Here is a 26,270-nt window from a genome sequence, read left to right on the forward strand (position 1 = left end):
AGGCATCAGTTAGCCCCACCAAACTGGTATGTGCCACAGAAACCTGTGCGGCCTATAAGAAAACTATCATCATCATAGACGCGTGTGTGCCCCAGAAATAGGGTGAATCCCACTACACGCAACTTCCACTAAAAAGCAAGAAACCAACAGTTAATCCAACAAATGGCGTGCGCGTTACCATGGTCACACCACTGTCACGTGATACTTTGTGGTCATAAAAGGTGGTGGCTATACTACCACCTCAAAGCTTAACAAAGAGTATTCAATAAGGAGCAGTGGTACAACATATCGGAGCATCTTAAGCGAAGGCTTCCTTGTAAATCTGTGCACAAGAGTGGTATATGGTCAAGATGCAATAAAACTATTCTACCGCCTCAAAGCTTAACAAAGAGTGTTTAATAAAGAGTAGTGATACCACATACCTTAAAGACGTGTAAAACAAAGAAATGCGTTAGCCTGACGAAGGGAACGCCACTGGCTTCGCTGTATCAATGGTGTCCGCGAAGCGGAGCTGGTTGCATTTTTTGCACACCTCATTGACAATGTTATGAGGTGTTATGCCACCTCATTGAAAAGGATTCCACATATGTGGAAGGCCGACGATGAATCCACCTTAAAGGGTACAGGGCTTTCTTTTTTTGCTTCTTTTGCTTCCTGCTGGGAAGGGTTTCCCGGCTCCGGTTAATAATTAACGGGACGGGGTAGAGGGAATCTATTTGGCGGGTCGTGTACTTCTTTCAGCGCTGTATCCGTGCGTCTTTCTGTGTGTTCTGTCTTTTTAGCGCTGTTTTCTTTTCTCTCTCAAGCACTGACGTGACTCTGCTAGAATACTCGACTACCACAGAAATTCCTTGGGTTCTATACCTTCTCGAACCCTTAATTTTATCTCATTAGGCGCAATAACAGTAACGGACAGCTCCAGCGGCGGCGGGCAAGTACGCCATCAAAATCGGCTGTTGTTTTCAGCTCCCTCAGCTTACTTCGTAAAAATGATTACCTTGACCTGGTGTTCACCATGACAGCACACAATGAGCAGATTGCAGTTATTTCGGGATTCTTTCTCGGAGGTGCTGACTAGCGTCCCTGTCTCTGGCTTCGAAGCCGTACGGGGAACTTCAACAGGAACACAAATTAGGTGCAAGAGTGTTCCCAGAACTGACAAACATGAAAACGTGACTTTACGCCACGGCCAACGATCAAATTGACTTTTATTATTTTGACCCATTCGAGCCTCACTCTTAGCTTAGAAGTTTTTACTGTCGCCTTCTGCGAGTTATTATGCCCCTTTGTCGCACGCTTTATTTTATTATATGTATATCAGGAGTGGTTGGAGCCAACGTGGGGTACCGACTACTATTCCCTTGCATGATAGTTGCCGTCGCAAAGTAGTGAACAAGCACAATAATATACAAATGGGCACATGGACAAACACTCACGGACTTTATCCCAGTTTTTCAATACAAAAACATAGTGTCCCCTCCATGTAAAAATTCATAAAACACAAATACTAGTCACACAAACGAAATGTCCAGATTTTCTTGCAAATGTTGCATAAATTTTTTGTCCGAGTCCAGTTTTGCACGCACATTGTTCGAGCTTATTCAAGTCATCTGAAATTTTCAGTGCGTCAGAAAAGATGTGTATGCGATACAAAAGCGTGAAGTTAAAGCAATATTCTGCCGAAAAGACCATACGTGTGCTACATAAGGGGGCACCAAAGTTGTGATATAGTACCAGGTCAGCACGGGTTCTTGGTGACGCCACATTTCAGGCCTGGCACTTCAGAGCCGGCGTGGAAGTGAACCTTAAAAACCGGCCGTACACATCGCTCACAGCGGCCGATTGATCGAACGGCACATGATGAACAGCGAAGAGAACGGTATAGGACATAAGCGTGCCAGCAACTTTTTCATAACCCCTCAGTACCTTACGTGCAAGTGGTTTGTCTCTCTGGTACCAAGGCTTTCGAACAGCTGTCTTGAACAGTGCCACGCCTCCCCATCGCAATTTCTCGAATAAGCATCCCATTTTAACGGTGGGAAATACGGCATCCAGCTGTGCCGTGTAGAAAAGGACTCGAACTTTGTTGAGCAGGTTCACCAACGTTGACGTCTTGTTGACGAAGAAGTCTCCCGCGGCTAGTTACATAGCAATTTGATCCCTCGTGGCGTCGAGGGTTCTCAAGGAAGACACGTGAATGAGTCTCTGGAAGCCCGCGCTGTTCGCGTATTTCTTGTACTTCTGAACTTCCCTCGCTCTCGTAGCTCTCACGACGCTGGGGTGGTCCTCGAAACCAGTCAGTTCCTGGAACAAGCTTTTCTGGCTTGGTAAGTGCGCGTTCAGAACCGTTCGGCTAAGTAGACTCGCGGCCATCAACAAGTTTCCAGCCTTGACTAGGTAATCGATCCTCTCGAAGGGCGAACCTGGCCCGACCCCGTCTATCCAGCAGGCCTGAACTGTAGAGATAGTGGACCGAGTTTGCGATGTCTAAAAGTGGGAACACGAAGCCGACGCCGAGCATCACACCCTTCAGGCGTAGGGAAATGTCTGGAGGTCTTCGTGTCAGCACGTGCTGCGCCAGACCAGTAGCCGACCTTGCTGCAAATAAGAAATAAAAATACAAGTGAATGTTGCGAAGATGACTATTTTACGGATGTGTTTCGGCGCCGCCATGTCGGACTGTTAAATTTGCCGTTCTGTATCTTTACCAACTAAACGAACAGCGATACGATGGACGTATGCACATCAAAGCGCTTGGTTGGTGTATTCGACGTTTCCTGACCTTATCAAATGACGTCATGAGATACAAAAGCAAGAAAACGTTCGTTTAACGGCCCGAGGTGGCGGCGCCCATATGTCTTACGTAAAATCCTCGATTCTTAGAAGTTAAAAGTTATCTTCGTGTTTTTAAATACCTGTATGGTCTCTTCAAGCTCATGACATTTGACAATGAAATATGGAAGCCGATTGAACCTCGCGTAACTTATACGAGCTTCTTCATGAATCACTGCTTCCTATGCACCTTGACTTGAATTTATAGTGTAGCGAAGACGTGAGTTGTAATAAAAAAATTTATACAAACGAGTCGTTGTTCGCCTCTAAACAGTTAAGGATTGAGATATCTCGCTATGTGTAAAACGACTAAAGGTGTGCAAATAGTGAATTTGAGAACCGAATAGAATACGAATCGAATAGCGCTCTCATCGAATCGAATACGAATACCAATCGAATACAATTGGAATAGTTTTCGAAAACCAAGGCAACTATTTTAAAAATAGCACTAGAATGGCTGTGTGACCATTTTTGAAACTGCCCAAAAATTTCACCACATTTTAATTGAAATAAATATTCCCTGGCTTTAACAAATGAGCATTACTTTAAATGACAAAAACACCACAATTTTGTAAACTGAGGCAAGCTCGTATACAGCAGCCACTAGAGTCTTTGAAATATTTTGTAACTGCAGGTTGAAATGCAGGAGGGACTATAGTATCCAAGGTGACACTTTTTCAACAGCTCCTAACTAAAAACTTATATCTAAATATTAAACAATATTCATGAGTCAACATTATCATGAATGTCATGACGAAGATAGTGGTTTGATGACTCTGTCGCTTCGGCGACACTAGAGCTATCAGCAAAAATGCCTTCATGCCACAATCATTACAGCGTCGATAGTCCGGTGAAACCTTAGGCTGCATGCATCTTAGTAATTCGATAATTAAAACAAGTAACGTTACCCCTATCTGTTCCAACGTTTTGTTCCTTTGAGGTTTCTTCATCGGCGCTTATTACTGGCGAAATATTCCGTATTTGTAATTGGCAATTTTTGATTTTAGTACCGTCTTGAATAGAACGCTATTTGATTCGTTATTCGAAATTTTCTAATATTAGCACACACCTAAAAACAACCCATTGTTCTTTTTTTCCACTTTCCAATAATAGCGCGTGTGTCGCTTTGCGAATACTACATAATACATTATGAGCATTGCAGTCCGGTTATAAGTGTTGTTTTTTTAGTCTACACATTATTCATGCATTCTTAGAAAGGAGATCGGTGTGAAACCTACTCAGCAAGCAGAATTCAAGGCATAGTCGTCATGCCATGCCGAAGTACAAGGCACTCTGCGACATCCAGTAGATTTAAATAGGTTACTCAACTCCACAGGAAAGTTTATAGAATTTTAAAGTAGTTTGGACCAAAGGGGTGCATAATTTTTTGCAACGAAATATAAAACGAAATTCTCAAACACTTAGTCGGGAATTTTTGCAATCACTGTTTAGAAAATGGTGCTCGTGTCTGTTATTTACTGCAGGCATACCACTGAAGTGCTTAGTGACTTCAAAACCTCAGTCACAACACGTTTAGCGTTGCAAGAAGTCAACAGAATAATAAGCGAGTTTGCCTTGATGTAAAGTTACAGTGAAAGACCGGGCGCTTATCATATCAGCACAAAGCTGCAATTTGGGCTAGTTGGCTTTGATGTGAATACATATTATAGCGGAACAAAACAGGGACACAGAAAGACGCACACAGGATGACCGCTAGGCTTCAACTCAAAATGTTACTCCCGAAGCATGACATATAAAGTGATAACAATGGAAAAAAACAAGGATATCTAATCTGGTTGTAGCGTCACCATTCTGGAATCAAGCTACACGTGCCAAGTTACGTGTCGCGAATGAGGGCCTCCTTGCAAGAAACATGCAAGAAGCTTGCAAGAAGCAAGCTCCTTGCAATAAGGCCCCGCCACGGCGGTCTAGTGGTTATGGCGCTCGACCGCTGACCTGAAGGTCGCGGTATCGAATCCCGGGCGCGGCGGCTGCATTTTCAATGGAGGCGAAAATGTTTGAGGCCCGTGTACTTCGATTTATGTGCACGTTAAAGAACCTCAGGTGGTCGAAATTTCCTTATCCCTGCACTACGGCATCTCTCATAATCATATCGTGGTTTTGGGAAGTAAAACCCCAGATATTATTATTATCCTTGCAAGAAGCTAACCTCTCTCTTTTTTTGCGACGCTATATACATACACAGGGAGGCAGGCAGGTGCGTAAGTGTACCGTCAATTGTGCTCACACACAAAAAAATGGATTAGCTTCTTGCAAGGGGACATACGCGAGACGTAGCCTGGCACACGTAGCTTGATTACAAAATGGTGACGCTACAATCAGTTTGGATGTTTTTCTCATTTCTTAGTAAACCTTTGGCACTTTGAGCTTTCCTATCTATCTATCTATCTATCTATCTATCTATCTATCTATCTATCTATCTATCTATCTATCTATCTATCTATCTATCTATCTATCTATCTAGCCGCCTACGTCTGGTTGCTCTCATGATAACGCCTCCTTAATTTGGTGTAGACCAAAATTGGCATGCGAGGGTAAGAGCATTTATCGAACATGACTGTCGGGTCATGACATGAATAACGTGAAAATCCTGTCGCGTACGTCGTCAAACCCTATCCTCCGGACACGTGTGGCGCACACCCGTTTGCCACGGGCCGCGTTGTACGAGTATGCACCACAGGGGATTGACAGTTTATATCTACCCAGCAACTGCGAGAACAGTCATTGGTAATTTAAACGCGAGAGCGTTAAGAAAAACCGACATCGGCAGCGCTCACTCGATGAATGGAAAGAATAAAAATTAGGATCCCAGCAGGAATCGATCCCAAGCATTCTGCGTGGCAATCAGGTGTTCTACAGCAGAGCCACGCCAGGTCCATAAACTGATTTGGAAAAAAAGCCAGTGCGGGCGTAATGTCGGTGCAACGTCAAATGTGGTTGTGGTGCTGGCCATCTAATTTTACAAGAAAGCAATAAACACTACATATGTCGTCCTACGATACATGCGTCATATCAGAATAACGTCCGTGGTTCCAGTTTTGGCTCCGCTTTTATAGCAGTCTAATAAACATTGCATTTCTATTCCTATGATTCCGCAAGCTATATTGAAGCATTGCTCGACCCCGGAGGAATAAATTAACGAAGGTTACACATGACATTCACATGATTGCACCATAAAGTACACTTAGTTTCGATAATATTGACGTATGCACTCTAACGTGAGGACTGACGTTACGTCGCAACATAAGTTACCCTTTAAACGCCAGTGTTTTCGATGTGCGTGGTAAGCCCAGGATGTGCACACAGGTACTAAACTTAAGAAACTCGTCCATCCACCTCGTAACGCTTGGCTCAAAGCCATCAAATACAGCATAGAAGTACTCGCTGACTGCTTCGCATGAAACCGATTCCCACAATGCGTGGGATCTGCCGAATTGTTCTTTATCACTTTATATGTCATGCGTAAGGAGTAAAATTTTCACTTGAAGTCTAGTGGTCGTCCCGTGTGCATCTTTATGTGTCCCTGCCTTGTTCCGCTATAATACGTATTCATATCAGCTCGCCTAGTTTTAATTGCTGTGGCATTCACTTTGCCATTTTTCTAGCTAGAATGCATCTGCGAGATAAGATGCCTCAGAACAAGATAAAGAGATAGGGCAGCATTCTAAGACGATGACTTTTGGATATGTCGCCAAATTGTCGCCTTCGATGCGCGATGATTGGCTGGTGAGCAAAACCAGAAAAATGATGTCGCCATTTAGCATTTCTCTCTAAGTCAAGTTTGCGTCGCGGTGTTAAGCGGTGCTCTTCACATGCCTGGGATAAACGAACACACATTTCCAACGTTAGTTAGTGGTAAGGTCTGGCATTTCAGGGATATAGACGGTAGTTCGTAATATTATTCCATGGGACTGTCATGTTGAGACGATGTCGCTGCAACGGTACACCACTCCCTGAGTCTTAACCGTTTTAAATTCTGGTGAACAAAATATTTTAATACAAGCGTGCGTTGTTTAAAGAGAGAGAAACGTTAAGTGGAAGGCAGGGAGGTTAACCAAAGGAAATTTTCCGGTTCGTTACCCTGCACTGGGGAAGGGGTAAGGGGGACAAAAAGGTAAGGAACGGAAAAAATACACACACACTCAGGCACAGGAGTGTCAAAGTCGTTTAGCGAGTCCTGTTGGCGGCAGAAACATCAGCAGCCCCTTGGTCGCTTTCTGGTTGCAAGCTCGAGCGTTTCGGCACTCCAAAATAGTTAAATAAATTGCTCGGAAGGAGCCTTCTGCGTTCTTTAAAAATTACACTAAACTCTTTACAATAGAAAAAAAACATGTTGAAAGCATTTTCAGCCCTTTATAAAATGCCAATGGCCCGCCTGGACATTAGGTAGAGGCCGGCACGCTCGAAAACGCCATACTCGGGCCGCTCTGCTCTCGTACAGTGCGCTCACTCTTGTGTTGCGAGACGTCCGAAAACACCAACGTTCAGCGCAACAATGACGTCATGGGCGAGCATCTGCTTCTGTTGTTAAACACCTCAGGCCCTACGTCCGGCGAGGTGACGCTGTCGGTGAAAGTGACCATCTTAGTGCCCATGATGCACTCAGAGCCAGCTACACGTGAGGCGCTTATAAAAAGGAATGCAGAACAGGCAGAAGGTCAGGGGAAGATGGAGGTTTCCAAAGACGCAAAATTCGTGAACACAGGGCGTTACTGGAGCCGACGTTTCGACAAGGGGACTTGTCTTCGTTGCAGCCTTGAAGAAGACAAGTCCGCTTGTCGAAATGTCGGCTCCAGCGACACCTAGCGTTCACGAATGTTGCATCTCCTATAGGCAGAAAGTGACAAATAAGATCATTTTGGCTTGAAGCATAGAATAACGGAGCAGGTATACGGTTGTTTTTTTTTTATATGGGACAATATTTCGCGAAACTTACTGCTTCACTCATTGCAAGGCCGCCACACGTACAGCACCATGTGGATGCTGGTATTGGATCAAGAAAAAAACTGACTTTTTCCTGAGTTCAGCGTTTGTATTTTCTCATTTATCGCGCCTGCCAAGTCTTGCACAATGTAAAGATTATGAGGAGGCAGTGTCGACAAAAAGGAGAAAGACCGTTGAATTATTATTTCATTTGCGCTAGGAAGTTGGCTGTTACGCGATATTTCAAAATGGTGCAATAGTACGTGAATTCGATTAGATAGATAGATAGATAGATAGATAGATAGATAGATAGATAGATAGATAGATAGATAGATAGATAGATAGATAGATAGATAGATAGATAGATAGATAGATAGATAGATAGATAGATAGATAGATAGATAGATAGATAGATAGATAGATAGATAGATAGATAGATAGATAGATAGATAGATAGATAGATAGATAGATAGATAGATAGATAGAGTTGAAGTTGCTGAGCCTTTACATATAGGATATTTATTCGAGCTGCATTGAAGCTTACGTTATTACGAGTCTACCTAGAAAATTTATTATTTTTCCAAAGCAATAATCGGGTGCATATATGGAATACATATCACCTCCGTACGATTTCCCAGCGATTAAGAAATCTCTTCCGTGGTACTCGTCGAAAATTCCAAGAAACCGCCTGAGAAATGTCATGCCATGCGTTGAGGCCTCGTCGAAGGTCGTTGGGTAATCACCCTTTTAAATGCGAATGCATTTCTTAGTCGGGGCATGTCAGGCGTCTGTCGGTGTCCGCGCGCCGGCAGGTGTTATCTCTCCGCTCTCACTCCCTCTACCATAGCAACAGCTGCGGGCGCGCGCGCTTATCCTCGCCCCTAGCAACCGGAGCAGGTGGTGCGGGCGGAGTAGCGGAGAGTGAGTGGAGAGGAGGAGCGTGCTCTGGCGTGTGAGGGCGCTTGCATCGCGGGAGCTCGGCGGTACGACGCTGCTGCGTGCGCGCGCGCCGTTGCCACTCGCTGAGCGGGCGGTGTGGACGTGTTCCTCAAGCGATACCTGCCCTTCAGCGAAGAACTGCGACAGCAACGGCAGTCCTTGCTTCTGAAAGACCCTTTGACTGTACACTTTAGTGACCACAAGGCTGAGATTATGACCGTCAGGTACAATGACAACACAAACAGGTGCTGATGAATGTGTAAATAAATGGTTACGGTACAAATCCTAGTCTCGTCATTAATTTACGCCATTAAAATTACTACGCCGTGTACTCTCGGCTCAAGAAATGCATTCGCATTTCCTCACGATTCCCTTCGGGGAGGTGGGGGCATTTTTTTAACGAGGCTGTGCCCGGAACCGGCAGGATAATCTAGGTAGATAAGGTCGAAGTTGTTTAACAGAGTGTGCCTCCTGTGGTACAGCGTTCCGTTAGCGTCAATGCCAATAGGGCCATTTCCAAGGAGCTGGCCATAGAGAGGAGATTTTCCGGGACCACCTTGTAGCCACAGAAGACGCTTTTTAGGAGCATCGCCCTGTTCGATTAAAACAGAGAAGAAAGCAACACAAACAAGCCACATAACGCTTAGCCAATCGTGGTTAAATTCAGTTTCTGAAATGTAAACAGTCATCTAAAATAACGAAGGTAATTTTTTACTACATCGCTTCTATTCATAATCTTATTTATTTAGTCAAGTTCCCGGCATAACTTAATTGAGTAATGAAATTGCTGTGTCACTGTAAATTATATTCATGTTTGTTTAAAAGCGGTGCTAAACGGATTAACGATTTTTAGAAATAAGAGCCTTCTAATTAAAGTAAATTGTTATGCACAAAAAGCACAAAAACCACAAAAAGTGCGGCATATTCGTAAATGTTTCATTCCCTGACGAAATCTCTAATTCGTCGCAATAGTACATAAAATTCACGGGAAGTATCCGGTTTTGTGCGAGAAAGTGGTACTCTTTGGTTACACGCCATAATTAATAGAACTTACATTTGGGAGTGCTCATTTGGGGTTTAAGCTAATGCTATTCGTAGCTCACTTCTATGTTAGGGCTGTATATCGCGGAGTCCTTGAACTTAATTTACACCTGCAGGTCACTATCGATATTTGATTAAAAATACCTGCCTACGGAATAGCAATTCGCAATTTGTAAACATTGCTGAAGCCCACTGTTTTGGTTCAATTCCCTCTACTTCATGTTCAACTCACACCAAGGAGTGGGAGCTAGAAAATTGCACCATAAAGGCAGCCTGACAGTATATGACACTATTTAGTACATAATTAGGATCATAAGATTGCTAATACATTTATATCTTCAGTTACAACGGCCAGAGTTTGAAACATAGTTTCCAGAGCAAGCAGCTCAAGTTCGGGACTTCAGTGTGCAGAAGTCAGAAACAAAACATCAGCGCGCCTAACGAGACTGCCTCTTTACTGCAGTGCAAGAGAGCAGTAGAGTCGTACCCCGAATCTGATTCGCTCGTGTTGCGCACTTTCTTGTCCTTGTCCTTTTTGTGCTTCTTTTATACCAGAAAGTACCTAATGCATTAGTTAATTTTGTGTACGGCTAAGTACTTCCGCAAGCGCTTGAGTTTATTAAAACTGTCATAAGAGGTACGTACCCCCTGAATTTTTTAAAACCTCGAAGTTGCTTAAACTAGTCGTTATTTATATGTGCGGCCTATCAGAAAACTATCATCATCATGAATGCGTATTTGCCACAGAAATTAGGCAAGTCTCATTATTCACCACTGGTTCCCTAAGACAGAGGGAAGGTACAGAAAGAAAGAGAGAAATGATGGAAATAAAGACAAAAAAATGAAACGGCAGAGAAAAATAGAAAGAGAGAGAAAGAGAGAAAGATCGAGAGAAAAATAAATAGAAAGAAAGAGAGAGAAAAAAGCAGAGATAAAGAAATGGAAGAAGGAGAAATAAAGATAAAAAGATCGAGAAAGAGAGAGAAATAGAAAGAAACATATACAGAATAGAGATACAATAAACAAAGATAAAGAGAAAGAAAGAGAAGAAAGAACGAAACAAATAATGAGAAACAAAGAAGGCCTCCCGGATTCGCTCTTCCTTCAGGCTTGGCACTACAGGTGCGAAGCTGCCGTATATAGTAGGGAACGGGAAGGGCAACGGCGGCTGCGAGAAGAGCCCGAAGCGATGGAAGCCCTACGCCAACGACCACGTGCCCGTAGATCTATGAGAGATCGAACGCTCGGTTCTGGAGTTCGGACATCCGTGTCGTGACTATCCTAGCTAAAGCCTAGCAACAACCTTGAAGCAACCGCCCCGCCACGGTGGTCTAGTGGTTATGGCGCTCGACTGCTGACCCGAAGGTCGCGGGATCGAATCCCGGCCGCGGCGGCTGCATTTTCGATGGAGGCGAAAATGTTTGATGCCCGTGTGCTTAGATTTAGGGGCACGTTAAAGAACCCCAGGTGGTCGAAATTTCCGCAGCCCTCCACTACAGCGTCTCTCATAATCATATCGTGGTTTTGGGACGTTAAACCCCAGATATTATTATTATTATAACCTTGAAGCAACCAGATTAGTCTTCAGAATCGCCTAGTATCGCTGTTTCAAGCCTTGCGCGACTTAGTGCAAGCTTCGCCATTCTTTTACAGATATTTTGAGAGCCACGTGCAAGGTAGTCGAGCGAGTTAGCCTCATTAAATTTGCGTCTTTACATACACTTGTAAGCATGATAATTAAGAACAACTTTACTACGTTCTGATAAACTCGCTACTATAGGTTGGTGCTTCTTCATTCGGTTATCTAGTAGGTGCATATTAGAGCGTTTTGGGTTTGCACTCTCAGTGTTCTGGAACACAAACAGCAGCACATGCAAAATGAATGTTAATCAGCATAAAAAAGCATTGAAATAGACTTTGTCGCTTTGGGTGCCGAAATACCGTTGGCTTCGCTATAACTGCAACTCGCTCTTGACTCACCCCGTTCGTTAGCTGTTTGTTAATGTTTTATTTATTTATTTATTTATTTATAGGATACTGCAGGCCCATTGAGTGGCCCAAGCAGGAGTGGTTACAATATTACATTCAACTGAACATTATACATTGTACACAGATCCGTGCAACAACAACAAAAAGGCAAAACAATCGCCATGCATTGCAATACACACAACAAAGGTAGAATGTATATACACGCATACAGTAATCATACAGTGTTCTTTTGTAATAGGCGCATGAAGTCGAAAGATATGGTGAAAATTTCACAGAAATACAAAACTACACTAATGCTGACTAAAACCAGCCGGCATTTCGAAAGAAAATTAAATCTCTTCATTTATGTCTGACCAATGCACGTCTCGTGAAGGAAGTGTCACGTAACAATTAAGCAGACTACAGTGAACTCTCAATTGAGTGAACTTCAAGGGACCCAAGTAAATAGTTCACTTAACTGAAAGTTCACTAAACTGAATATTCACTAGAATATGGAACAGCATTGGGCACAGCAGACATTAGAGTCAAAAGTGTGAAATGCAATTTATTTTGAAAAGAAATCTGTAATTTTCATTTGGACTGGTGCCCTTAAAGCGCAAGAAGAGACAAAGCTTTCCAGAGAGCCTACGTTTCTGTGCACTGCCTCTGGCACAGCTTGTTGCTAAGACACGAAGTCTCGCAACTTTCTAACATACTCTGCCGGCTCGGCTATAGTTACAGGATTTGAACCTGCCGGCGATGGATGGGCGATTTAGTGGCGGCTCGCATCGGCTATGCCAGTGCTGCAGTGCACAAAACTTCGTTGAATTGATTTAAAAGATGAGCCTGGGTCCGCGGATCAAGTTCGTTCAACTGAAAAATTCACTATTCTGAAATTCGTTTAACTGAAAGATTTTTGCATAGAATGCATAAGAAAATCGCCGGGGATTTTCTAAAAGTTCGTTATTCTGAAATATTCGTTAAACCGACGTTCGTACAAGTGAGAGTTTACTGTATTAGGATATTTTTAAACAATTCGCAGTGCACCACACTGCAGTGTCAACTAGCTATCCCGTTAAATATACTGTTATTCCAGCGGCTTGTGATGGTTATGAGGCTCCGCGTTTTTTTCTTTTTTTGTGTTTTTTTCGCAAAGCTTGCAGGCATGCACCAAAAACTCGGTGCATCATAAACATATTTTTATCTATCATTTCTGGGTACCATATAGTTTTTTTTTATTGATAATGTTGTGCAAATAGGAATATAAGCTTTTACTGTGTAGGTACACACTTAAAAAACTTGATCTAAATCTAATCTGCTATGACGAATAAATTTTAATGAAACTGTAATTCTTAACTCTACGATTAATGAAAACAAAACAAATGATTCACTTAAACCACGGGTTCTCAAACTGGGTTCCGCGGAGTGAAGGCCTTTTCAGGGTTCCGCGAGCTGTCACAACGAATGCGACCCACTCGCATTTTACCACCATGACCACATCATTTATTGACTTAGACAAGAAAATTTGGGGAAATTTGCATTGCATTTTGCATTTAACGAAGCCCTTCCCTCCCCCCGCATCCGAGTGACTCCATCGTGCTAAAGAAAAAGTTAAGGGTTCCGCGTCACTCTGGAAAAGCCATTCGGGTTCCCGAACGCCAGAAAGTTTGAGAACCGCTGACTTAAACTATACCTTGCCTGCGACTTGATGTGTAAGAAGAACAAGTGCGTAGAGTGGCCGCTGTCGTCGACTGGGATTAATCCGGAATAGGCTTTGAGATCAGCGCACGGCGCTGGCAGGAATGCACGGCTGGCAGTTCTTAACTGTTCGAGCTTCTGTCGGTTTATATTGTCATTTGTGGCGGGGAGCAGGAGATCTTGGAAGATCAGGCTGGAAGAGATTCACGCTGGACATGAAATACCTTTTTCGTTCACATTTCAAGTTTATAATTGGCCCAGAGATAAAGGTGTCCCGCGAAGTTCGTAGCGGTTGACTGTCAGGTATGAATTTTTGACTCACTCGCCAGGCTCTTAAGCGTTGCCGCTGTCTTGTGCGTGTTGTTCGTCGACCACAATTTATTGATTAGGTCATAGAAACTCACAGGGTCCCTTGTGTATTCGGCTAAGACGACTCGAAAGCGAAATGCATCTTTTTCTCCCCACTCTATATACTAATCCTCCCTCTCACCCCATCCGAAAGCTTTCGCACCTCATCTGGTTTTGCCCTGCCTCCGTAATCGGCCCACCTTTGATGCGATGATTTTCTGGATGACGTAATCATGTCACGTCATGATGATGGTGACGTCATCGAGCCGAGATTTCGCGTCCGACGCCGGGCAAACCCCAAGCTTAAACAGTTCTGCTGTTAAAAATAGTGGGTACCGCCTACGTGGTTTACCATGCCGAAAAGTTGTGGAAAACGATTAATTGTCCAACTCAAGTCTAAAAAAAGAGACAGTTTCGCACTTGTGGTGCCAAGCCTGAAGGTAGTGCGGAGCTGGGCAGATTCATTTCTTTCTTTCTCTTAAGTTTTCTCTTTCTTTCTTCCTCCATTTCTTTCTTTTTTTTCTTTACAAACTTTTTTCCTTTTTTTCTCTTTATTTCTATTTTCTTCCTATTTTTGTCCCTTTCTTTCTCTCTCTTTTTATTTCTCGCTTGCTTCATCTTTTTTTCTATATTTATACGGGGTTTTGCCTGCGTTACGCCTAACGAAGACAGCATACGACAGCCCGGGCCCTTAAAGTGCTCCGCACTCAATATCATCTGCAAGGCGCTCGAAGAACAGAAGGAAGAAGACTTCTCCTTGGCGCGAGCGCGCGCTCAATATGCTACGGACGGCGATGCTATTCGGGGTTTCGCCTGCGTTACGCCAAGCGATGTCAACATACGACAGTGTTGAATTACCCGCGTTCAGCTTGCTGGAAGAAGAAGACGAGGTTTGGGCCAGCGAGCGCGTGCGCTCGTTCTACCAGCGAGGAAGGAGCCATCTTGACGTTCTGGGCTCATGCAGACGCTAATAAACGTCTGTTTGAGCTTGTAAGTCCGCGTCGGCTTTTATTTGTGCCACATATTGTACATTTGGTGCCGAAACCCGGAAGGCGACAGCCGGGAGCTATCGTCAAGGGACATCGCTGGTGGCTACCGACTGGAACAACAGCCGCGAACTACGGAGGCCAACAGATCAGCTGACCGCCATGGACAAGCTCAAGATGAAGAGGACCACGCGAAGGGCCCAGAACACCAAGCTTATACAAGAGGCAAGTGCGCTACTTGAGAATGATGACGCGACAGTGCGACAGATCGACTCGATTTATGAGAAGCTCAATAGCAATAACGAGGAGCTGAAGAAGATTAATGATGAGATGGAGAGCCACATAAGTGACGAGGCATTCGAGGCGGAGTACGCTACCGTAATTGAATATGAGGACAACGCGACCCGCATCTTAGCCGAGCTCCAGAGCAAACGACGCCAGCATAGCGAAACATCTGCAGTGTCACCGCCCACCGAAGTTCGCGACGTGCCAGCGGCTATGGGACCTTCTGATAGGCCAGGAGCCAAGTTACCGAAGCTGACGATTAACCCTTTCGCTGGTGACTTGTGCAAGTGGAACGAGTTCTGGGAGCAATTCGATCAGGCCATCAACCAGAACGGCAATCTTTCAACTAGCGACAAATTTAACTACCTGAGGCTGTTCTTGAAAGGAGACGCAGCGGCAGCTATAGCGGGGCTTCCTACCACCGAAGCATGCTACGAAGACGCGTTAGACATCCTGAAAAGACGTTTCGGTGACAAAAAGCGCTTGGAGCAGGAGTATTTCTCAAGACTTCGAAGGGTTACTCCTGTGCGTTCTTCCAACGAAGTGGCCAAACTCCGCAAGTTATATGACCATGTGCTGATTAACACACGGGGACTGGAGGCGCTTGGCATCAGCAAGTCGTCCTTTTCATCGATGCTGTGCGACATTCTGCTGAGGGCATTGCCACGTGACATCGTCGTGGCATATCATCGATCCTGCGCGACACAACCTGAAAGCTCCAACAACGTTCAGCATGACACGGAACTAGAGCGTTTTCTTCACTTCGTCTCTATTGAACTGGAGAGCCTCGAAAGGAGTGACTTTGGAGAACAAAAAGGGTACGACGAGGCGGCTCATCCTAAAGACGAGAGTCCTCGCTTTCACAGCGCGACCCCAACGTCATCAGTGTTTCACTGCCAAGTTGCTATAATTGAAACAAACTCGAGCTGCAATTTCTGTAAATCGACGGAGCATTTGACGGAGTCATGTAGCATGGACTTACCGTTGCCAGAGAAGAAGAAACTCCTTTCTGCCGACATGAGGTGCTTTCGATGCACACGTAAAGGTCACCGAGCAAGGGATTGCAGGGCTGAACGCGGGGAATTCAACAACAGCATACGACAGCCGGACCCTAAAATTACGCTGTACTTAAAATTAGTAACCGATAATAATGCACCAACAAAATGGCGCCTTCCTTCCAAAGCGTCACTACCAATCGATCACAACATGTCACTATGCAATGGAATATTTTACTATATGCGAATTTATTACGGTGTTATGGCTTGCTCATTCCTGAGTGATTTGTAACAAATTGACCTTGCTATGTGGTACTTGCAAACAGCACACATAACACTTGCAGAAAAAAACTGGCAATGAACGATTCTTACTTCTTGATAGCGGTTCTTTGACCGTTGCCTGTAATCTTTCTAAAGTCAGCTTCTTACTTTTGATGCGCGGGCCGGAAGTGCCCCTTTGCCTCACCTTTGCACTCACATCTCATCCAACCTAGAGTCGAAATCAGAAGCACTACCGTACATCTGCGAAACTTCATCTTTTCGTATACCTAACGACCCAACAACAACTAAGTCCACTCCATGTTTTTAGCTTTACCCGTTTGGTATCTTCAAAAACAACAAATCTCATGCATATTTTGCTCGCCGAACATCTGGTTTCCCGAGTAAAGAGCATTTTCCTTTTTCTCCAGTCTGTTTTGCAATATTACACTGTTGTTTCCTTGCGCCAGAGGACACTTGGAATTATTTCTAATCAAGTACGCGTTTGCATGTTAACGCGATAGCGTTAAAGAGCTCGTATCGCAGAGAACGTGGTGTCGGCGTTGGTGCCGCTGTGCGTGAGCGAAAAATTCCTATCGATGCGAAAAATAACAGTCAGGCTTGGAGCTGCAATCGAACGCAGGCATTCTACATGGCAGTCACGTGGTCTAACAAAGAGCCAGGGCAGTGCTTGAAACTGCTTCGGGAAAAGAACTTGGAGGACGCTTGAGCTTGGCCTTCCAGAGTAGAACGCGACAGCGTAATCGGGCCCCGTTCGCATAGCCTTCTCATTCGCTAGCCAAGCTTCGCTTCTCGGTGGACCCCTCAATCGTGCCGCGAGGGAAGGAACTTTTCGCCGTTTTAAACTGTCGCAGAATGTCTACTGCAAGTACAGTCCCGTAGTGCCCACTACGCCACAATTCATCATTTTGCGAATTAGCGAAGTACCCACAAAACGTGTCCGTAAGGCATCACGCGCGCTTACTCAGCCCACACACTTAGTTGATGTTGTTGCTGATGATGATTAATTATCCCTGAGCGCTCCGTAATGGGTAGGCCTTTAACCCAGTCGGCTAATAATGTTTTTAAGTACTCTTTCTCTCCACGAACGATCGTTGAGTGGAATGCCCTAGATGCACCCACCGTTGAAACTGACGGCATAGAAATGTTTGACTCATTGCTTGCCAGTTGATTATTTAAAGTTCCTTGCTTTGTATTTCATGCCTTTTGCCTTATATTTTTGCTTGAGCGAGCTGTCTTTGTCTTTGCTTCATCTTGTCATTATACACTTTGTTCTACTATTTTGTTTAGCGAGTTGTGTTTGTTCTTTGCTTTATATTGTCTTCATTTTACGCTACTGTTTTCTTTAAAAGAGTTGGATGTGTTATTCATCATTGTAACCCCACTCTGCAACGACTCCAGTAGGAGTTAGCAGTATTGCCAAATAAATAAATAAGTAGACCACCCTCTCGTTGTGCTGTTGAGATGGTGTGACGCCTGGTGAGATTTTACGATTCAGCCACGCAATTTTACATGTGTTAACGCGACTCTTCGCACTACGTTACACCTGCGTAGGTTGTTTTCTTGTTTCGATAAATGATTTTAGGACACCCGCTTGCCACGTAGAAGACCTAGTTTTGATTCCGGGTGGGAACCTGGATTTTTATTGCTTGCGATTTTTCGCGATTTCTCGTTCACAGACAACACCGATTTTTCTCTCGGAACCGACGACACCGACGCCAACGCCTTGGATGAAACCACCGGCACCGACACTGAATCACGTGTATGTAAGTCCAATTCTCGGCATGGAGGAAAAAAAAAGAAGTTATGAAGGAGCATTGCGCAGAGCTATAGAAACAACAAGAAAAATATTAGGCCGGCCACGCGCACGCCAGACTTCTCTTGCCCCCATTTTTCCGTTAGGGGAAAGGCTCCTGTATTTTTTATGTAGTAAACTCTATTCGATATGGAAAAGACGATGCTAGGTATTGTTAATTGACCTTTGTAAGTTAATTCATGAAGCTGAAAGAATAGCTGTCTTCCCCAAAGCGACCATAGTAACCTTAACAGTCTAGTAACCACTTACCATAGGTCATAGTAACCTTAACAGGTTAGCGAGGCTGCTGTTTACGCGACTTTTATGCCGTCTTCCTCACCACATCTTGTACATACACTGTACTTGTTGCGGTAAATAAACTCAAACCAAAAAATTAGCAGCCATAATATCCTGTCTTTATTACTTTAGAGATCTGCGAACGCCATAGCTTTGTCAGTGCGTGTTAACGCGTTCAATTCAGTCTACGTCACTTTTGTGCATCGACCCCCAGTCGCGTGTATCGAATCAGTTCCGAAAGGGAGTTTCATCGCAAACATTGTTTGTGAATTTCGTCCGGTCCGCGCGGAACAATAGAGACACAATATCGTTCATTTATTTTTAGCACACCTTCTCCTTTTGTATTATCGCAATGTAGTGAACGCGTCCTATGCATAAGGAATAAGGACACGCAAATGTTAAAAATATTAAGTATACACAGCGGTGACTTTCATGCAATCTTTCATTGTGCTATTGTGCTATTCAATACGCATATTACTTTTGCAACTTTTTTTTGTACGCGAAGCAGCAGCTGGGCAGCAAGTACCGTGCTCTTGGGAATAAAATCTGGCGAAACTGTCGGTCTAGTGGTGTGTTCTCAGTTAGGCGCGGTAAGCGAACCCAAGAATCGTACGACGGCACAGGGTGAGCACAGGTAGTTGTAATAAAAAAAATAACAATCCGCGTTCATTGTGTTCTATTCGGTAAAAAGAATTGACTTCAAGAGCAATTACGTGGCTGTAGTCTTCGTGTCTCAGGAAGCTAACAGGGTACTTAAAGGGACACTAAAGAGCAAAGCGATTTTTCTCATATTAGTAAAGTACTCTTTCAAGATACCAAAAAACACCACGCTCGCTACAGAAGACGCTTAGTAAGCGAGAAAACACGCAAAAACAAAATGGGGGTGTCGACGCTACCTTGAAGTTTCCGCACCATTCGTCGTGACGTCACATGTTTTGATGGCGCCTACTAGGGGTAAAAATAAAAATAAAATTGTTCAGCCAATTGTGCCAAAATACGATAAATGCATTTTGAAATACGCGACGTCACGCGGGGAGATGTCGGCGCGAAATTTAAGGTGGCGGTTCCACTACCACCATCTTGCCAATAGTTCGAAAAACGACAACAGACGACGCCACTCATCCACGTTTGCAGAAAGCGAGAAAATTGCGCGCGCAAGTATGGTCAGCGTCGCCTCGCGCGTGTTTTATATGTTATATGTCGCGCTAGGTGACGGAAATCGGCCGACAAAAAGCAAGGAGCACAAACGCGGACGGCGTCTTTCACCTACAATCGGGGCCAACTGTTGGCGTCGTTTCAACGACATGACGATAAGTGCCCCAGTTTGTAAGGACAAACGCTCGCTTCCTATTGCAGCCATTGAGAAAGGACAGCGCAGCGCCTAAATACAATCGCTTGAGAATAAAAGAAAAAAAAACACGCAAACACACGCACACTGGTGCATACAACAGCTTGCACTCACACACGCACACACACACGCTCTCACCCACACGCACGCGCTACGCTCTCACTAACGCACTCACATAATATAATGTGCCTCAGTGAAATAGTATTGAACAAAACATCAAACGCTTCGCAGCGTTTCAGTGGAATTGCACGGCCGCTACTAAAACAATCATTTTGGTTCATTTTAGCGACCGTGCCAGTGACTTTTATAGCATCCCGCGAGCGCATGTCTTTTTTTTTTGTGTGTGTGGGGGGGGGGGGGGGGGGGGGGGGGCGTCACGTTTTGCTTATTACAATTGGAGGAGGAAAAAATGGACAGACAGATTTCAGCAAATTATAATTCGAGAGTTATCTGCGAAATTTCATCATCTCAAACTGCAATAAACGGTTACCAAAATAAAGTACATCTTGATGATCAGTTGAACACATGACTACCACTAATTACCGGAGTTAGAACCTACTAGAACACATGCTTCTGCCAGCGAGACGTCTGACAATGAATGCGTTTGCGTGAGGAAGAAGACAATGATTTTTCCATGTGAGGCATGATTTTTTTTCTCTTGGGAACAGTAATAAACCAAGATGGTTTGTGTGTTGGAGGGCAAGACACCCCGTTATTTTCGTCTCTTTGTTTTCATTTGTAACCTTTCGCGACGCTGTGCAGGCGCGTTCGTGGTCGTCTCGCACGAGCGTTTACAACGATGAAAGCCAGGCGCAAGACGCGCGTAATCACACATACTGCTGACTGAACTTCTTGTATAGGCGCCGTGCAGTCGAGTTCTCACGTGTGACTGTAGCGCCAGAACGCACAGCCTAGCGGATAAAGAAAGCGACGTTGAGACAGCCCAGGGACAATATCAAACGCGATGCGTGTCTCTCATCCTCTGCATGAGTGTGCAGACTGTGGCCGGGCCAGAAGGGGGGACGCATGCGAGCGTCTGTTTTCTGCCTGTCCCTAGCGGCCAATATCAGCCAACTTGAGACGGCCCATAGAGAGCAACGCAGCTCCCTCTGGTCAGTGGACGGTGCCCATAGCTTCCACAGCGTTGCATATAGGCACCGTGCAGTCGAGTTCTCACGTGTGACTGCAGCGCCAGAACGCACAGCCTAGCGGATAAAGAAGGCAACGTTGAGACGGCCCAGGGACAAAATGAAACGCGATGAGCGTCTCTCCAACTCTGCATGAGTGTACAGACTGTGGCTGGGTCAAAGGGGGGACGCGTGCGAGCGTCTCTTTTCTACCTGCCCCTAGCGGCCAATGTCAGCCAACTTGAGACGGCGCACAGCGAGCAACGCAGCTCCCTCTGGTCAGTAGACGATGCCTATATTGTACGAAACTGAGTATAGGTACATCGGCCAGCGTAGGCGTGCACACGAGGGGGCTGGGCGCCCCCCCCCCCCCTTGGGAGGGAGAGAATACAACATTTATTGGTAGAAATAAGTCGCTATTGGGGTGGGCCTCCTAGTCCGGAAGACCATTGGCTCTTGCCGCCGCCCGGGCACGACGGTCGACCAGGGCTTGTTGCTGCACTAAGTCAGAGCTGGACAGGGTCGCCTTGGGGGCTTACATGACCGGTCATGTAGGCTTTTACAGAATCCAGTTTTTATTTATGCTTGTTCTATAAAAGCATGAATACACTTATTTGTTGTGGAAAGCTGTGGTTTTCCTTTATTTTGACTTACAGGCACCATCGACAAGTTTTCCATTTAGGTTGCCGCAAAAGTTTTTCAACAAAATGTTCGTCAGTAGCATATGTATCGGCACTATTTTGTTCATGTGGCCACTCTCACGTGCGTCTAAGTCAGGTTATTCTGCGTTGACCAGACATTGTACTGTCCGGCTTGTACTTTACTACGAACTAGTTGTTATCCGATCATTAGCAGTAGTTCTGGCTACGCAGCAAGCCGCTTTACGACAAAGTAGCAGTGCGCAACAGCGTTATCCCCCCCCCCCCCCCCCACTAGGTATAGTAGTCCTCCTCAGTCGAACTGTTTCCTGACACCGTAGCGCTCATTAGTGGCAAAGGCAGTGATCGTCTTATCCGAAGTGAGTGCGTCTTTTCACAAAGCACAATATAACTTTTCCAGGGTCCCGTACATTGAATATTCTGCCACGTTGACTAGAACGTTCTGCATCTTCAACAAAGTCTCGCTTCTGTCGCATCGTTGCAACTAGGATGTAATTACCTGATTGGGTACAACTTACCACTACTGGTCAGTGGAAGTTGTCGGCACAGTGCTCGACAGGCATACTTTGAAAATTCCGGCAATGACAAGCTTTCATACGTTCACCATCGTGTCCCCTTTGAAGCGGCGCTACATACGTATCATTCACACGGCATGTCAGCGTCCTTCCTTTCACAATTTCGAACCTCACAGGCACGAAAACACTCAAAGGAACGCGCAAAACACGAGCAGCTGAACCACAAAGAGATGCACATTACTAAAGACGTGCCGGGGAACACTGGTTCTAAGAACGCGTGACGAACGCGCAATCTTCCTGCATACCGAAACCATTTGCCGCTTGATGAGACCGCCCCACCTGCTGACGTCGGGCGAGTGGAAAGGGTTTATCACTAAGCCCTCCTCCTTTTACGGTTGGTGTTTGTTACGCGCGGCGACTAGACTTAGCTAGTGAAGCAAACTATGAGGCCTGGAGATATAAGTCATGCCTGTTCTACCAGTTTTATTATGTTTAATTGCGCCACTTTTGGCGAACGCTTGAACTCGCGTAAAGCAACTTGATGTTTCATTTCATAGATGGAGCTACCACCAAAAAACGCCTGTGAGACTTATGATTCATTAAAAATATTTTGTTTGAAGCACTGAGTGGTCAAGTTAGTGAACACAAGTAGATAAAAGACACAATATGCATCTACTAATGTGCGATACTCTTTAACAATTAGCGTCTAAAAGGAAAAAAAAGCGAGTTTCTACGGGACTGGTCAGCAGGAAAATTACGTAAATTCACTGCTGCCTTGCAGGTTCCATAATAAAGATAAAGGAATTTTCTCTTCATAGAATCATAGAAAGGGCCTTGCTTCTTCATTATGTAGAAGTTCACAGTATCAGCTTGTATAGTTTTGTCGCTTCATCGGTAATGCGTGACCAAGTACAGCCATAAACTGCCGCATTGACACAATAATAATTCATCAAGTTTTCGTCAGAACACAAATCAACTTCGCATGGAAAATAAGTGTAATGTAGTCTACGTAGCCACTAAATATTATTGTTCTGCTTTGAAAAGTAAAAAAGATATTCTCACAAAAACTTTTAATATTTTGTCCATTTTCATTGGAGCGTAAATAAATTACTAATTATTTTATGGCTAATATCTCTTCATAGAAACCTTAAACAGCACTTCTTCTAAAGGCATGGTAAATTTGGTCTTGTTATAATGAACAGTTTCGCCGTACTGGCAGTACAACGGAGGCTTGTACAATGAAAATGCCTTTTGTTGCTCACACTATTTTCATTGCTATTAGGTAACGCTTCCGAACAGGCATTAACACCAGGTGTCATTAGAAAGCGGAGATCATAAGCTTTCTGAATTATTACAATTATTATTTATTTGTCAAGCGCAGCGAGCACAGTGCGTCCGCAAACAATGCGTAAAATGCGGAGGGGGGTTCGCCGGAGTGGGACCGCCACCTTAAAAATGAAACTTTCAACTTGATTTTCTGCTCTATTATTAAACCTATGACGGAAAAATTAACGATATTAAAGTTCTCAGAGCACAATTTATCGATCTAAACTGATTCATTCTTTCTCTTTATTGTCCCTTTAAATGTCCAGTGCCTCTTGCGGTGGGTGCCTTTATTTTAACTTAGGGAATGTCATGAATCAGATACCTTTAGAAACTGCAAATTATTACGTTTCCTGAGCAATATTTGCCTGTCAAAAGCTGTCGCTATAACAAATTACGCAAGTTCATTGCGAGCATACGCAAACGCACACGTACGCGATGTAGCGGCTCTGAAACGCAAGTCACAGCGTTTTCAAAGCAGCGTCTACCTGCTTCCATTGCTATGTGGCGTGGGAGCCTAATACTTTATCGTGCGAAATCATTTCGATGCGAAATCAAGTAAGGGAAGTCGAACCTCAACAAGTATAGTGCGACACAAAATTGTAGCGTTGTTTAGGTAAGGCCTGTGCTGCGCTACCTGTTCAGTTCGAAACTGCGCAAGTAAGCGCGTACGTCAGACGTGAAAAGAACGCGAAGCTAAAGAGGGCTCCACCAAGTACTGTCCCGCGGCCCGTAAACTATAATATACAATAGCATGCAACCGAAAGCTGTGTTTCCAACTCGAGTGCTTCGCCTTGCTCGAAAATTTCACCTGCCTCGACGAGACTGATCATCACTAATTTGAACAGTGGGCAAGTGCCGAGTGCGAGATATGTGGCGGCGGAGGCAGCGAAGACCACCTTATGGTGCCATTGTTTATTGATTTATTGATGAAGGCGTAACATGCACGGTCCTTGCACTCCAATGACTGCAAACGCGGCTGCGTCGTTCCAGCAGTAGCTGCGGACATTGATCAAAAGGGTGCTGCCTCGCTCGCTATCTCGACAGACATCTGCAGGCGGCTCGTATAGTCTTCTACGTGCTGTGCCGCGACGAACAACTTGTATTTGAGATTGCAGAAGAGACGCACCATTTAACTGAGAAAGGGCATGGAATAACTTTTCAGTGGCTTCCAAGTCACTGTGGGATTATCGGCAATGAACGGGCCGATCAAGCTGCCCGTTCCGCCCATACTTAAAACAATCTACTGTTAATACCGCTCTCCAGAACTGACGCTGCACGGAAGCTCCGCGTGCTTGCTCGCCAACTCACCATGTCGCAGTGGAACGAGCCACACTTCCAGCACGCACGACTATATGCCCTAGACCCAACACACAGCCTTCGAATTCCCCCAGGACTTCGTCGAGGTGACGCTACCCTTCTGTGCAGGTTATGGTTGGGTGTCGCATTTACCTGTGCGTACGCGTTCCGCATAGGAATGGCCGACACCGCAGCTTGTGACCACTGCGGAAGTGATGAAACAATTAAGCATATTCTGTGTGACTGCCCGCAGTACTGTTCGCAGAGACAGTCGCTTTGCAACGCGCTTGACAAATTGGACGACCGAACTCTTTCGGAAGAAAGAATCCTGCGCCACCGACAGGACTTTACGTCTCAGAAGAAGGCTGTGCAGGCGCTAATGCGCTTTCTACGTTCAACCGGGCTATCAGAACGGCTGTGATAGGACGTCCTGCATGTGTGTGCATGTGTGCACGTTTTGTTTTGTTTTTATTTTATCTCCCTCTCTCTCTGTCCTCTTTCCGACCCCTATATCCCCACCCCTGTGCAGGGTAGCAAACCGGTCGCTCGCACCAGGTTAACCTCCCTGCCTCTTCCTTTTCATCTATTTCTCTCTCTACGTGCTGTGCTCGCGCCGCTTACTTCGCGTTGAAGCCACATACGGCCTGAAAACCGCTTCGCTCCCTGGAGCGGCCGTATTCCCTTACACCAGCATTTTGTAGAGTTACACGAATTCGGGTCCAAAAGAGTGAGCTACTAACCCTACTTCGTGTACCATTCCAATTAGTTGCTATCGCATTTCTCGCTTCGCCCTGGCGGTGAAACTGCAATTTCCCTTAGGGGCGAAGCACCTTAGGCACTCGTGCTGTCGGAGTCCTCTGTCGTCGTAGCCCGTCACGGCGTCTCGTGTCGTCGCCCGTAACGGTAAAGAAAGTGGCAAATAGGATGGTGCGTTCGCTCAGGAAAAGCTCGCCAGAACACGCGGTCTCCCGCGAAAGACAACGCCACGTGCGCTTCCCCGAGTAGCAAATAACACGGCGTGTTGGCTCGGGAAAAGCTCTGTTTCTGCGTTGGACGCTGTCTGCGGCGCTGTCTGTAGCAATGAGAGGACGCTGTCCTCTCATTGCTATTGACGTGTCCCTATATGAAAAACACCGGTGCTTCGCACCTGCCCAGGTTTCACCTCTAATAATATATAATTGTTGGGGTTAAACGTCCCGAAATCACGATATGAGGGACGCCTTAGTGGAGGTCTACGGCAATTTCGACCACCCGGGGTTCATTAGCATGTACCTAAATCTAAGTACACGGGCCTAAAGCATTTTAGCCTCTATCGGAAGTGCGGCCGCCGCGGCCGGAATTCGATCCCGCGACCTTCAGGGCAGCAGTCGTGTACCATAACCGCTAGATCACCGTGGCGGGTCAGGTTTCACGTCAGTGGAAGGAAGGAATAGCACAGAAAGGAAAGGCAGGGATGTGGAACTGTTTTGTATAGTATAGTATATAGCAAGGCGTAGGAAAGGGAAGTGAAGCTGAGGAGGAGGAAAAAGAGGAGGGCAACGGCACCCGCTCAGCCGCTTCCTTAGTCTTCGCACTACTATATACTGCGTATC

General features: G+C 45.2%; 1 protein-coding gene across 1 annotated transcript in view; it reads right to left on the reverse strand.

The window, feature by feature from the left end:
- LOC119372061 (probable serine carboxypeptidase CPVL) overlaps window positions 1-26,270 on the reverse strand; it is a 183,654-nt gene that overhangs the window by 17,000 nt on the left and 140,384 nt on the right. The window lies entirely within an intron of this gene.

The sequence above is a fragment of the Rhipicephalus sanguineus genome, chromosome 10, assembly GCF_013339695.2.
Source record: "Rhipicephalus sanguineus isolate Rsan-2018 chromosome 10, BIME_Rsan_1.4, whole genome shotgun sequence".
Taxonomy (NCBI): Eukaryota; Metazoa; Arthropoda; class Arachnida; order Ixodida; family Ixodidae; genus Rhipicephalus; species Rhipicephalus sanguineus.